A 14,849-nucleotide genomic window follows, 5' to 3' on the forward strand; every position below is an offset into this window, starting at 1 on the left:
CCCAGAAAGATAGGAGGTCTTCTTATTACTTAGATGAAGAAATAGCCTCAAAGATGGGCTGAGTTTCTTGAGCTCACTCAGCTGGTAAGTGCTAGAACCAGAATCTGAATCCAGGTGTGTGTGTGTCTTTCCATGACACTGCTGTCTTACTCCTGAACATGGCCCTGACTCATATATTGGGTTTAAAAATACCCAGGGAAGTCTGTGTTTCTGAAAAGGTTTTAAAAACCACCTGGCCTAGGTCCTTGAAAAGTCAGAGACCATGGTGGCTGTATTAATTTCCTAGGGCTGCCATAACAAATTGCCACAAACTGGATGGCTTACAACAATGGAAATGTATTGTCTCATCGTTCTGGAAGGCAGGAGCCTGAAATTAAGGTTTTGGCAGGACTTTGCTTTCTCCAAAGCATCTGTGGAAGAATCTTTCTGTATAGTCAGGGTTCTCCATAATAACAGAACCAATAGGATGTGTGTATGTAAAGACATCTATTACAAGGAATTGGCTCACAGAGTAATGGAAGTTGGCATGTCCAAAATCTGTGCGGTGGGCCAGCAGGCTGGAGACCCAGAAGAGCTGATGTTTTAGTTCGAGTCTAAAGACAGTCTGCTGTGAAACCAGGAAGAGCTGATGCTGCAGAAGTCCGAAAGAAATCTGCTGGAGAATTCCCTCTTGTCCCGTCTTTTCTTCTATTCGGGTCTTTACCTGATTGGATGAGGCCCACCCACATTATGGAGAGCAATCTGTTTTACTCAGTCCACCGATTCAAATGTTAATTTTATCCAAAAAACCCTACAGAAACATCCAAAATAATGTTTGACCAAATATCTGGGGACCCTGTGTCCCAGCCAAGTTGACACATAAAATGAACCATTGCACCTTTCTTGCCTCTTTCAGCTTCTGGTAGCTTCAGGCATTCTTTTTCTCCCGGCTGCATGAATCCAGTCTCTGCTGCATCTTCACATGGTCTTCTGTTTCCCTGTGTGTCTGTGAGGAACCCCCCGCCCACCGTCTTTCTCTTATATGGCTACCTGTGATTGGATTTAGGGTCCACCCTAAATCTAGGATGGTCTCGTCTTAAGTTCCTTAGCATAATTATACCTGTAAAAAAGCTTTTTTCCAAATAAGGTCACATTTACAGATTCTGGGGGTTAGGACATAGATATATATTTGGGGGTGGGGGAATCTGAGGAGTGCTGCTGGCATGGCTACTTCCTAGCTTCAGGTAAAAAGCAAAAGCAAAAACAAAGATTCCATAATATCAATAGTAATCTCTGTGCAAGGAGGTAAGTCAGCCGCCGCCTAGGGTGGTTATTTTAGGTGTGGTGTCATGCTCGGGAGCCAGAGGTGCTGCAGCCCGCTCAGGGGAGCTGCCCGGTCAGCCCTTAAGTGAAGGGAGGAGGAGTTGGGGGAGGATGTCCAGAGGACTTTTATTTTATTTTTTTGGCGGCTGGCCGGTATGGGGATCCGGTGACACTGGTGTTATAACATCACACTCTGATCAACTGAGCTAACCGGCCAGCCCCAGAGAACATTTTTTATTTTCTTCTTAAATCTTTTAAAAAAATTTTTACAATATATTCAAGGCTTATTTCACATAAAGCTTTCCCACAGTAGCCAGATATAAAAGGTTTCATTTTTACATGTTTTTTTTAATAATAAAAACATGGAGCATTATGAGAAATTTGACAGTGCAAAAATAAACTCATAGCCCTTGTGCAACTGATTTCCTTCGTATTCCCTTTCGTTATTGTCCATGTTATGTATTACCCCTTCACGAGGTCCTCACTTACATCTTCAGCAGGCTTTCTTGTTTCTTCCACCCTCCAAAAACATTTTGTGAATTACGACACCTTTCAGTTTGTTTACATGGCTCTCTTCTACATAGACCGAAACTTCTAGAGAGCAGGGGACTATGTCTTTTCACCTTTGCATCTCCTGTATGGAGCACAATACCTGGTACATAGGAAAACATAAGTTTTCTCAAATGAATTAATACCTGTGTGTGCATCATCATAATCATGATCAACATGTAATTTTGTAATCTTGTGAGCATCAGAGTACAGACGTTTTACATGCTACTTGTTTTTTACGTGTTATTAATTTTTATTTATTCTACTTATTTTTACTTATTTTTTACATAATATATTTCAATAATTTTCGAACATTCTGTTCCATTAATACACAATCATTTGCATAATCATTCCCCTCTTATTGGGATGGTGGTTTTCAGCCTCACCATTATTATTCAGAATAAGACTGAACTGAATACCTTCATTCACAGGGTTTCTTGTCAGTTCTTTCTTTTTTTTTTTTTTTTTTTTGGAGAAAGATTCGAGTTTCTAATTTAATGGAATTTACCAAAGCTGTGGTGTTCTCTGTAGAAGGAATTCCAAACCAGAAGTGCAGAATGTAGGTGCCAAGAAGGGACTTGATCTCCTCGACCTCTCAGCCGGCGGGGTGCGGGTTGGCCCCGGAAAAGTGAGCAGGAACCTTTTTGTCAGTTTTTTCAGTGAATGAAACTTCCACGCGTGAGATGAACATTTTTTTTTAGTTCCTGATAACATTTTGCTTCTCAAAAATGCATTAACATTGATTGTATAGACGTAACATTTGAACCACAATTGCCAGCATTGTGTTTCAAAATTAGTTTTTAATTGTTTTCAAATATCTCATCATAATTTTTATTTCTTCCATTCAAATTCAATGGAATTTAATAAACATATTTAATTTGAGTTCTATATGTAATTCACACCTTAAAGCTTAGATACATCTAGAGGTTTATAGGTATCCAGGGATATATGTGTACCCCATATAGACAACTAAAAGAGCAAAACTTGTTTAAAAAGGTCCTGAAGAGAGAAGTGGCCATCCCAATACAGACCAGACCTCATGAGGCAAGACCGCCCTGAGCCACATATGATAGGATCCGTTCTGGACCAGCTCTAAGACTCCTCTTTCAAGCCAAACCGGTTAAAGCGCCACATATTTACAGTGGAGAAAGGGGAGACTCTAATCCTGCCTTCTCTAGTAGAGAACTGATTGTGGCTTTATTGATATTGTGTGAGCTCTGTCTTCAATACATTCTTTTGATATATTTTTTAAGTTCTTTAGTCCAGTTTCAGCATTTTATATCTAGACAGCTGACTAAAATAAATGCTTTCTGACTCCTGAGTTTATATTTGGATGCTATTGCTGATGTTTTTCATTCCCTCCTTAATATGTAAGTTTCCCCCTGATATTATTTCCCTCTGTCTGAAGAACTTCCTATTTTTTACAGTGCAGGTCTATTGACAATGAGTTCTCTTAGTTTTCTTCGAAAATGTCTTTTGCAGGACAGTTCTCTTGGACCAACCCAGTTCTCACCCCTTTCTGGCCTGTAGTTTTTAAGAGTAACTATAGAATGTTCTGGGAATACAACATCTTGAGATAATGGGGGACTGGCTGGAACAGTCCAGGCTTTGTTTCAGTCCTCCTAGAAACAGGATGGACTTCAACACTTGAACCTAATATGTCATGAGACCCTGGGATATGAAACCCAGGGCAGGCTGCCTTTCCGTGGTCCCTCAGCTGTGGTGCCAGTGGGGCACAGAGCAGTTGAGAGTCCTTTGGCCGGGGCAGCTGTCCTCAGCTTTGGGGGACCACCTCTCAATGAATCCTAGCTTCTGTTGTCCCTTGGTGCCTCTCTGGAAGTAACACATCTGTTTCATGTGACTTGCGTGTGTGCGTGTTCTGTCTCACCAGATTCAGACAAGTGGCAACCTGTGCACAGTGAGCCTGCTTCACTCTTGAAACATAATTTCACTGGTTATGGAAATCTGGGTTGACAATTTGTTTTTTTCAGCATTTTATAGTGGTGTTCCAGTGTCTTCTGGTCTTCATGGTTTCTTGATAAGAAGACAGTGGTTATTTGAATTTTTATTCCCCTGTATGTGATATTTTGTCTCTCTGGTTACTTACAAACTTTACTTTTTATCTTTAATTTTCCTCTTCTTGATGATGATGCCAAATTTTGGAAGTTTTGGGCCATTATTAAAAAAAAAATCCCTGCTCTGTTCTCTTCCTTCTAGGACAAATACCTGTGTGTTAGATCTTTTGATATTGTCTCACAGAGCCTGGAGGCTCTGCTCATTTTATTTCCCCGATCTTTGTTCTCTCTCTTCTTCAAACTGGAGAATTTCTATCGATATATCTTCACATTCACTGACTCTTTTCTTTATGTTTTCCATTCCGCTAAGTTCATTCAGTGTTTTTCCCCCTATATACTGTATTTTTCAGTTCTAAAATTTGGTTAATTTTTTATAGTTCCTATTTCCTCTCTTGGGATTTTTCTTTTTCCCACATTACATGCATATTTTCCTTTACCCCATTGATCATAGTTATGATAATTCCTTTAATGGCCTTGTCTGATAATTCAGACATCTGGATCATCTCAGGGTTGAACTCAACTGATTGTCTTTCCTCTTGAAAATGGTAGAGTTACATTTCTTGGTTTTTTGTTTGTTTGTTTGTTTTGGTATGTTGAGTAATTTCAGATTGTATGTTGGACATGGTCATTGCTAGTTTGTGAAGACTCTGGATTCTAGTGTATTCCTCCAAAAAGAATTAATGTTTTTTTTTTTTAATTTTAGCAAGCAATTAACTTCCTTAATCTCAGACTGTAAACTGTGTCTCACCTATGGTGGACACCAACTCAATTCAAATCTTTTAGCTTTACCTGTAGGGTGATTTGGGTTTGCCCCATACTTGCATGGTTCAAGGGCCAAGGGGTCAGCCAGAGACCTTGGCAGAGTTTATGCGCAGGATATGGGGCTTTCTTCCTCTGCCTCTCTTCTTTCTAGGATTCCCCAAGCTTAGCTCAAGTGGCTTTAGTAACCCTGGGTTCTGACACATCTGGTGCTTTAGGCCAGAAAGATGGCAGGTGTTCTATTAGAGTTTTAGCTGTCCTGTGCCATGCTGCAACAGTAGTCTGTGCTTAGGCTAAACACATAAAAATGGAAACACATGCCAGTCCTTTCTTCCAGTTTCAGTTCCCATTCATAATCTGCCCTTTTTTTAAAAAAATCTCTCATTCTCCATAATCTTCAGGTTTCTTTCTTTTTTTCTTTTTCTGTTTTTTCCCAGAGTTTGTAGTTATTATCTGCAGAGAGGCTGCTCCATTAACAGCTTATTCCTCCATACTGGAAGTGGAAACTCTTCAATTTTTGAATAAAAAAAGGACTTTGGAGGATTTACCCTTTGTCACAAAATTAATATATACCCACTAAAAAATTATAAAACTTAGAAAAACACAAAGAACATAAAACTACCCATCATCTCATTTCTAAAAGACATTTTCTGTTAACATTTTGGCGTATTTCCTTCTAATTATTTTGTGTGTATATATTCAAATGTGTTTATTTAACCATAGAAATATTTATTATACTAAAACAGGAGCACACTATAGATATTATGTTGTGACCTGCTTTACCTCCCTTCTCCAGTTTAGTAATATGTAATAAGCATTGAAAAGGAGCTTTTCTGGGTTTAAGGATAAAAGATTGGAGAATGTACTGAAGACGGATTGAAAAATGAGACCTTTGATCTAAAAGAGGCTGCTGCTGAGAGGCAGTACCTTTGAGCGTGAGGTCCACAGAAGGGTTTCAGGCCCCTGCCATTGCTGGCATAATAGAGTAGAGGAACAGTGTCTTTTTTTCAGCCCTAACTACCTGGGGAGGAGCTGAGGGTTTGGGATTGGGCTGTGGTATGTCCTGCTGACTACTGGCTATTAGACACTCTAATGGGAGGAAGTCCAAGCCCTGGAGTCTGCGGTGGCCTATACAGGCCACACAGATAGCTCTGCAGGATACTGGGAGTCACTGTGGTTCCCAGGTGGCCCTGCCAGCTAAATGCACATGGATGAGGTGAGGGGTGGGGCACTGAGATAATGGAGCACAGCTCATACTTGTTGCATTGATTGGACTTTTCCAGTACTGTCAACCACGGCTGGGGATAACTTCCATCAGAGTCAAACTACCTGATAGGAGATCACCTCCTGTTCTTCAGAATCTGTCTCTTCTTGGATAGGTTTGACCTGAGGTGTTCATTACTCTTCGCTACCTACCCATTTATTCTGAATGTTGAATCTTTGATTGGATCCTTAGACCTGGATCCTCCATCCAATTTTGTCAGCCGTTAACTCAGACTCAGTATGTTTGAGCTCATCATTTCCCTCCAGGGCCTACTCATCTTCTTGACTTTCCTACTTTTGTTCAGGACATCACCATCCCCCTAGATCACCCACTTGTAATGAATGCTCACCAACTCCTCCCTCTCTCAGGCCCCCATCTTCCAATCAGGGGCAACTTTTGTTCTGTGAAGAGGAGTCACTAAAGGGTCTTGAGTAGAGGAGTAGGATATGACCAGGTGTGGGCGTTAATTTGGACAATGAACTAAATGTGGAGGGAAAGAGACAGGTGAGAGGCAGAGAGACCAGTTTGGAGAACAGCAGTAGACCATGCAAGAGATGAAAGCAGTAATCGTGAAATGGAGGAGAGAATTTCAAGAGATGACTTAGGAATAGAACACTTAAAAATTTTCAAAAACAGAGGAATGCTTAAAAAGTCTGAAGGATGGTTAATATTGTTCAAGGTATACTCCTTTTTAAAATTTATTTTTCATCGTATATGTTTATTGGATACAGTTTGTTGTTTCAATACATGCATGTATTGTATAATGATCTAATCAGAATAGGTAGCATATCTGTCTCATTTCTTTGTGGTTATAACATTCAAGGTCCTCTTTTCTGGCTGTCTTGAAATATTTGATACAATATTATTACCTACTGTCATCCTAGGGCACCAGAACTTATTCTTCCTATTTAACTGTAACTTGTTGACTTTGTACTGGTCTACCAACCTTTCCCCAATACCCCCTCCCTCTCTTTCCCTGATTCTGGTAACCACTATTCTACTTTCTATTTCTCTCTTTTTTTCCTTCTTTTTATTTTTCTTAATTGACCCATGATAATCGTATATATTTATGAAGTATAATATGATATTTGGGTACATGCATACTGTGTGCAATGATCATATCAGGGTGCTTAGTATATCCATCACCTCAAACATTTGTCACTTCTTTGTGTTAGGAACATTCAACATCATCTTTACTAGCTATTCAAAGATACATAGTACTTTGTTGCTAACTGTACTCTCCCTATATTACTGTAGAACACTAGATCCCATTCTTCCAAAGCTCTAATATTTTGTATTCACTGACCTCCCTCTCCCCATCTCCCTTGCCCTTCTCCCTACCAGTCTCTAGTAACCATTATTTTACTCTCTACTAATAAGAGATCAACTTTTTCAGATTCCACATATGAGTGACAATGTGGTGTTTCTCTCTCTATGCCTGGCTTATTTCACTTAACATAGTTTTCTCCAAGCTCATCCATGGTGCTGCAAATGGCAGAATTTCATTCTTTTTTATAGCTGAGTAGTATTCTATTGAGTATATATACCACATTTTCTCAAGGATGCTTCTTTAATTTTTTTAATGAGATATAGCATACACACAAAAGTTCGCTAATCATAAGTGTATGCTTGATGAATTTTCATATCTGAACACACCAATGGAGCTATTAGCCAGATCAAGAAGCAGAACATTACCAGTATCCCAGAAGCCCCCATAACTCTCCCCGCCCCCAGTCACTTCCTCCCCTCCAAGGATGGTCACTAACCTGATATGTAAACCATAGATAAATTTTGCCAGTCTTTTAACTATATATGAATGGAATCTTATAGTGTATATTTTTTGTGTCTGGCTTCTTTCACTCAACATTATATTTGTGAGATTTATTCATGTTGTTTTTTCATAGAAATAGTTTTTCCTTCTCAATGCTGTGTATAGTATTCATTCTATTATTAATAGACATTTGGGTCCTTTCCAGTTGGGAACCAGTATAAATACTGTGGTATGAACATTCTTGTATGAGGGTACTTCAAAAAGCTTATGGAAAGGTTTATATTATCTTTTAATTCTATTTTCCACAAATTTGTTGAAGTACCCTCCTATGTGTGTGTACGTGTGCATATGGTACAGCCAAATAGTTTTCCAATGTATTTGTGCCAGTTTATACACTGCTGAGCAATGTAAGAGAATTCCAGTTGTTCCAACAATTGGTATTGTATGCCTTTTTATTTATTTATTGTTATCTGGCCAGTACAGAGATCTGAACCCTTGACCTTGGTGTTAACAGCACCATGCTCTAACCAAGTGAGCTAACTGGCTAGCCTTGTCTGCCTTTTAAAGTTTTAGCCATTCTGGTAGGTATGGCCACACTGTCTTTTGCTGTCCTTCTACCAGATGTAACCAAACACAACCATATGCATTCATTTACTCTGAATTAAAAGTGAGTCAAATTAAAGAGTGAACCTCCCTTCAAGCAGCTCAAAATCCAGTGGGGACTCACTGACTTGTAAACAGATGACTACTTCATATAATAGGTGCTATTATGAGTACTGACATAGTAGAGGGATGATAATCTCAGGTTAGTCCATGGAAAGGAGTAGCCTGTTCTGGCTAAGGTACAGAACACAGATTAGAGCGGCCTAGAGGAAACAAGGAGACCAGTTAGGGGTCTGTTAAAATAGTGCAATTGAGGGTGAATTGAGAACTAAGCTATTGGAATTGCTAAGCAGGTAGAATTGACATGACTAAATGACTACTGAAATATGGAGAGAGTGTGGATTACCAGATAGTGATATTGAGAAAGTAGAATAGACAGGTCTAGGCAGCCAGTGAAATGTGGAAAAACAGAGTATCAAAGGTGACTTCCAGGTTTTGGAGTCAGATCCTTTGGTGGATGCTGGTGTCACCAGTTGAGAGAGGGAAAATAGGTAAAGAAACAGATTGAGAGTGGGAGATGAGAAAGATGTTAATACAGAAAATTGGTACCAGAGAAGTGGGGTGTTGCTTATAACAAATACTTGAAAGTGTGGAAGCAGCTTTGGATCTGGGTGTTGGGCAAAGGTCGGAGGAGTCTGGAGGACTCAGAAGAAGACAAGAAAACCAGGGAAAGTTTGGAACGTTTTAGAAATTGGTTAAATGGTGGTGACCAGAATGATTTTGGAAATATGGACAGTAAAGGCCATTCTGAGAAGATCTCAGATGTAAATGAGAAGGAGCTTACTGGAAACTGGGGCAAAGATCACCCTTGCTGTGAACTGGCAAAGACCTTGGCTGCATTATGTCCATGCCCTAGGAGTTGTGAACGAGAGCATTTGGAGGAATAAATTTCTAAGCAGCAAAGCAGTAAGAAAGCTGCATGGCTACTTGCAAGAGCCTACACTGAGTTATGGCGGCAAAGGCACGATGTAAAGCCAGAATTTAAAAGGGAAGCAGAGCGTAAAGATTTCAAAACTTTGCAGCCTGGCCATGTGGCAGAGAAGCAGAGAGCATTTTCAGAAGAAAAATCCAATGTTCTAAGAAGATTAACACAAAGGAAAGGGATTATCAAGAGCAAGGGAAAAGGCCCTGAAGGCATTGGCAGAAACCTCTGGGGCCAATCCTTCCATTTCAGGCCCAAAGGCCTAGGGAGACAGAATGGTCTTGGGGAATAGGCCTGAGGTGCCCTCCATGGGCTCGATGCCCAGGGCCACCTCGAGAAGCTGCTTCGAGCACCAGCTCCCCAGCTGCTTTGGCTGCTCCAGCCGTGACTAAATTGGCCCCAGGTGTGGCTAGAAATACAGCTTTGGAAAATACAAGCTGGTGTTAGGTCTGCAGCCTCACAGAATGCCAGAGCTGTGGAGGCTTGGGAGCCTCCACCCTGATTTCAAAGGATGTATGGAAAAGTCTGGGGGCCCAGGAAGAGATCTGTCACAGGGGCAGATATACCACATAGAGCCTTTGCTAGAGCAATGCCAAGTAGAAACGTGGGGACAGAGTTGCAGCAGAGAAACCCCATCAGTGCCATGTCTAGTGGAACCAGGAGAGTGGGACCACCATGGAGACCCCAGACTTGTGGAGCTACCAGAGTGGAACACCAGTCTGGAGAGCTGAAGTGTGGCCTGAGACCAGGAAAGCCATAGGATCGAAGCTGCCTGACGACTTGGGGACCCAACCGCCACACCAGCACGCACAAGAGGTCGAATATGGAGTCAAGGTACACAATTCACCAGCTTTGAGATTCCATGCCTGTCCTGCTGGGTTTTGGACTTATTTAGGACCTGTTACCACTTTCTTTTGGCTTATTTCTCCCTTCTGGAATGGGAATATATACTCTATGCTGGTCCCACCATTGTATCTTGGCAATAGATAACTTGTATTGAATTCCACAGATGGGACTTTGAACTTTGCACTTTTGAGTTGAAACAAGTTAAGATTCTGTGGATGACATATATGCATTTATCTGTGAGAAGGACATGAACTTTGGTGGCGAAGGGTGGAAATCCTTGGGTTGAATGTTCCCCCAAAACTTAATCCCCACTGTGACTGTTAAGAGGGTGGGAAATCCTATTAAGGTAATTGAAAGGTGGGGCCTTCAAGAGGAGATTAGATTGGTAGGACCATGCCTAGTGAGTGGATTAATAATGGTCAGGGGCGTGGTTCCGAGGGCTTTAAAAGGGGAGCACGAAGAGTCTGTTTCTCTCTGCTCTGCCATATTCTACAATGTGAGACCCCTGTGTCACTGTCACCACCAACAAGGCCTTCACCAGATGTGTTCCTTAGACTTTGACTTCCAAGCCTCGGAAACTGAAAGCAATTAATTTTGTTTTCTTATAAATCAACCAGTTCCAGGTATATGAAGAAATGCTCAACATCGCTAGTCATCAGAGAAATGCAAACCAAAACCACATTGAGATATCATCTCACTCCGATTAGACTGGTCATTATTAAAAACAACAAGAACAACAAATGCTGGCGAGGATGTGGAGAAAGGGTTACCCTCCTACACTGCTGGTGGGACTGTAAATTAGTGTGCCATTATGGAAAACAGTATGGAGTTTCCTCAAACAACTACAGATAGAACTACCATGTGATCTAGCAATCCCACTACTGGGCATATATATACCCAAAGGAATGGAAATCATCATGTTGAAGGGATACCTGCACTCCCATGTGTATCACAGCTCTATTCACAGTAGCCAAGATATGGAACCAACCTAAATGTCCATCGATGGATGACTGGATAAAGATAATGTGGTATATATACACCATGGAATACTACTCAGCCATAAAAAATGAAATTCTGCCATTTGCACCAGCATGGATGGTTCTGGAGAAAATTATGTTAAGTGAAATAAGCCAGACAAGGAAAGAGAAATACTGCATGTTTTCACTTATAACTGGGTGCTAAGAAAGAAAGACAAGACTGAAACAATTCCTTGAACTTTCAGAATACCAGAGATGGGGGTGAGGTTGGTTGGGAGGGGGAGGTTTGGGGAGAGATAGGTTGGGTAAAGGGCATAAAGCAAAATCACGATTTGTAATAATATTATGATCATAATAAATAATATTAATTAATTAATTAATTAACCGGTTCCAGGTATTTTGTTATGAGGAGCAAAACTGGACTAATACAGATGTCTTCAATTTGGACATCCTGAGTAGGCAGGACCTGTGGGATATCTAGGGAGAGCTATCAGCATTTGACGACTTAGGCCTAGAGCTCGTGTTATTTGAGGGGCATTTGGTGTGTTGGAGGTTTGCGGACAGTGGGAGTGGGTGAGATCAATAGGAGACTGTGAGCAAGCCTAGGGCAGAGCCCTGTGGGACCTCACGTTTAAAGACAAATGGAAGAAGATGACCTTTCCCAAGTTGAGACTTAAGTATCATTATAGGTTGGGGGAGAAAGCAAGCAGAGAGGAAATGGTTGAAGACACAGGGGTTGGACACAATGAGTGATGCTAGCAAAGCTCCGGAGGAGGGGAGGGATTGACATCAGGACCCTGGAGATGATGAGGGATGCCCCTTGCTGATGCTGGGGGGAATGAAGAAAGGGTAGGTTTGGAAACACAGCCATACAGATAAGTTTAAAGACAGGGAAGGGCAGTAAAAAGTTCACACTAGAAGGCATGCACTTTCTCTGCAAGGACATCTGCAAGGTGACCTGCTGAGAGTGAGGTGGCAGAGGTAGGGCTGGGGACTTGAAGAGTGGTAAGGCTTGAGTAGTCATCGTGGCTAATGGGAGGCAAAGATGATGGGGGACAAAAGAAAAAAAAAAAGATTGCAGAGTAGCATTGAAGGCATTACCAAGGTCAGCTACCAAGGAAGTCAAGGTTCCTAATGGGAGGGCGAGCCATGGTAAAAACAAGCAAACGAATAAACAAGCAAATCCAGCACCTCCCCTGGGGCCAACACCCTAAAATTCTACTCCATGCTGAGCTCCCTAAGCTATGTCATTTTGTTGAAGGGGTAACAGGGAAAGCACCTTTAGGTGGGGAACAAGGTAGACTAAGGGCATTCTCAGTGTATTATTAAATTGAATGATGGAAAGAGGAAATGAGGCCATGTCAAGTATGATACCGTTCAGCTAGGCTTATTTGTTCCTCCTTGGGTCACATTTTCTTTCTTATACTTGTGGCTGGCTTCTCTTGCCTTACTTTAGCTTTGGGGATTCAGCTACATCCTTTTGCCCAGGTTGGTGGTAGTGGAGGTATAGCAGAACTCCCAATTCTCTTAGTTAATATTTGGAGAATTTTCATTTTTTTGGCAGCTGGCTGGTATGGGGATCCGAACCATCAGTATCACGCTCTCCATTTGGGAAAGTTTTAGCAGGCCAGCCAGAATGAATTCAGTCAGCCTTTGCCTTTGCCTTCTATCTGCTTTCTGTGCTGGCTGGAATCCTCACCCAGCCATCAGCACAGCATCCTGTTCTTGCATTTTAAACCAGCCGATGGAAGAATGAAAGTACTTTATCGACCATAGATTACACTTGAGAAACACAGGCCTAGAAACATAGTCTTTCCAATTAGATGGGGAAAAGGAAGAGGTTGTGATCCAATGGGACCTCCAATGAAGATCTCATTACAGTGTTAACAAAATGTTGGATGTTAACCAAAAACTGTCCATCAACTTGCAACTTCAGCAATTATAGCTTCCGCATGGGAATTTGACTCTTGATGGGACTATATTTCATTCACGGAGAGCTATCCGGATGGCTCTTACTCAGGATGCAGGTGTGTTGGGAGACGTATGTAGTGAACTTTTGTAAAACACGCTGAGCTCTTTGAATGAAAGGCATTTTGAGAAGAATCCGCAATTGTTAGCATCACTTTCTTTTTGAGACACTCCAGGGGCCAAAATGCTTGTTTTCACGCTAGTTTCAGGAAACAAAGGTGTCGGACTGTACCAGGTTAATCCATTTCTGCAAAATGCCCCAGGAGACCGTGTGAATTGGAAAGTGACTTAAAAAAGAGACATTCTGAAGAGTCAAAGACCTCCCAGCACCAATTATGCCAAGAAATGCTAAGCAAATTAGCACGTTGGCTAATTAAAAAATAAATGTTAGAAGTAGTCAGTGAAAATGGCCCATCACCTTGATAAATAGTCCATCTGTTTGAGTAGCATTTCCAGTGTTAATTGAGGTCTGGGTGACTCAGTACCCTGGTGGCCAAAAATCAGTCCTGAGAAAAAGTAGAGAGAAGGTACTCAGAGGCCAGACTGTGGAGCCCACAGCTTCTCACATCTGCACACAGCCCCCAGGCCAGCCCTTTGGAACACCAGATGTTTATGCTCCGCTTCCTGATCTCCCTTCCAAATGGCAGTTCTTACAGTCCCACTGAAGGGCTCCGCAGGCTGTTTGTTATTTGTGTGGAGTGCTGTGGATTTGATTTTTGCCTGAAATGACTTCCTGACAGAATTGTTTCCCAAAATGACAAGGGTTCACTAGGAAATGGTTTGAAGACAAGGAGCAAAATGTGAACATGAACTTCAATGTTCTCCACAAGCTTGAGAACCCAACAGTGCCCTGGGTGAGTGGGCAGGGGTATGGGCAGAGATTCCCAGGGACTAAGGAAGATCTTAATTCTAAGGCAAGGTATTTTTTAGAGCCAATAGGGAGATGCGAGCCTGGGAGAGTTCTGCCTCCCCAGAGGAAACCACGCCAGGGGTAACAAGAGAATAAATGAGAATGTTGGGCCCGGCAGTATGAAAGATTGAGGGAACCCATAATTCGGCCATCTGCAAAGCAGCGGGAGAAATCGCCTTCTTGCTGGCAGAGCAGTCCCATGTAGGTGATGACATGTCAGTAATAAAGTGCGTGTCACTTCCACTTGCTCCAGGCTTTGATTCTGGATGCCACAAGGAAGAAGAGACTGCTGGACTTAAGGGCACAAACAGACCAAATTATTCCACCAACAGGCCAGATCCAGCGCTTTCACTCTCTGGACAGCCATCTGTGACTGCTGTTCAGATGCTGGCATTGCCGTGAACAAAGGAGTCGCTTTCATAGGAGTCACATCCCTTCCATAAACCCTCCTCTTTGGGGAGACCCCTTTAGCATGGCACTTTATAGAATCACGTCAAAACAGCCCAGAAGCTACTGGGCACACATGCTGTACCCAATCTGGTGCCAGACACTGGAAGAGACAGGATGTCAGTTGTTGGGGAGAGAAAAGAGACACACAACATGACTAGAAGATGTTGTAACACGGCACAGACCTGGGCAGTGGGTTGTATGGTGAGGGGCTCACATCTTTTTGGGGTCATCAGTGAAGGTTTGGGAAGGAGATGAAGGGACAGAAAGGTGTTCTGGGTAACGGGTTACAGCATGAGCAAAGATGCTGGGGCAGGGATGAGCACTGCTGGTGCAGGCTGGCTCAATGGGTGAAAGTGAGGGAGGGTAATTGTTGGAGAAAAGCTGGAGATAAGG

This window comes from Cynocephalus volans, chromosome X (genome assembly GCF_027409185.1).
Source record: "Cynocephalus volans isolate mCynVol1 chromosome X, mCynVol1.pri, whole genome shotgun sequence".
In the NCBI taxonomy this organism is placed as follows: domain Eukaryota; kingdom Metazoa; phylum Chordata; class Mammalia; order Dermoptera; family Cynocephalidae; genus Cynocephalus; species Cynocephalus volans.